We start from the raw sequence: 547 nt of genomic DNA, 5'->3' as shown, positions 1-547 counted from the left end.
TGGGTGTATCTGGTTGTCTGCATGGGTGTCCATAAAATGACCACCTCTGCATTGTGGTTGTCTGGATGGCAGCTTTACATCATCTCTGCAAGCATATTTTGTCCTACTACACGCACAAAACCATGGTCCCACGCTCTGCAACGGTGACCCTGCCAACCACAATGAGTTTGGCAAGGTTGATGTTTTAAAATAAAGGATGCTTCCACAGGAAAATCCTCAAGGGGCAGAGAAAGGAAGATAATTCTGAGAGTGTCAAATCTATTGTCCATACCAGAAGCCTGAAGGAAATATGAGAATAGAATAATATCCCATATTATTGTTATTTTTTTGTCTATGAAAGTATGGACTATCTGAAAACTGTAGTTCCCTGTAAGAGATCAAAACAAATTATATTCCGTCCCCCTAAAATGGTTTGGGGTCTCATTGTGTGTATATGTGTGTGTGTTTTTGCTTGCTTTTAAACACAAACTCTCAGACAAAAAAAAAAAAAAAAAAAAAAAAAAAAAGAAACAAAAAAAACCCCCCTTTACAAAAACTAACTTATTTT

Source organism: Calidris pugnax, unplaced genomic scaffold (assembly GCF_001431845.1).
Source record: "Calidris pugnax isolate Ruff unplaced genomic scaffold, ASM143184v1 scaffold157, whole genome shotgun sequence".
NCBI classification, from domain to species: domain Eukaryota; kingdom Metazoa; phylum Chordata; class Aves; order Charadriiformes; family Scolopacidae; genus Calidris; species Calidris pugnax.
Note: the sequence above shows the minus strand (reverse complement) of the source record.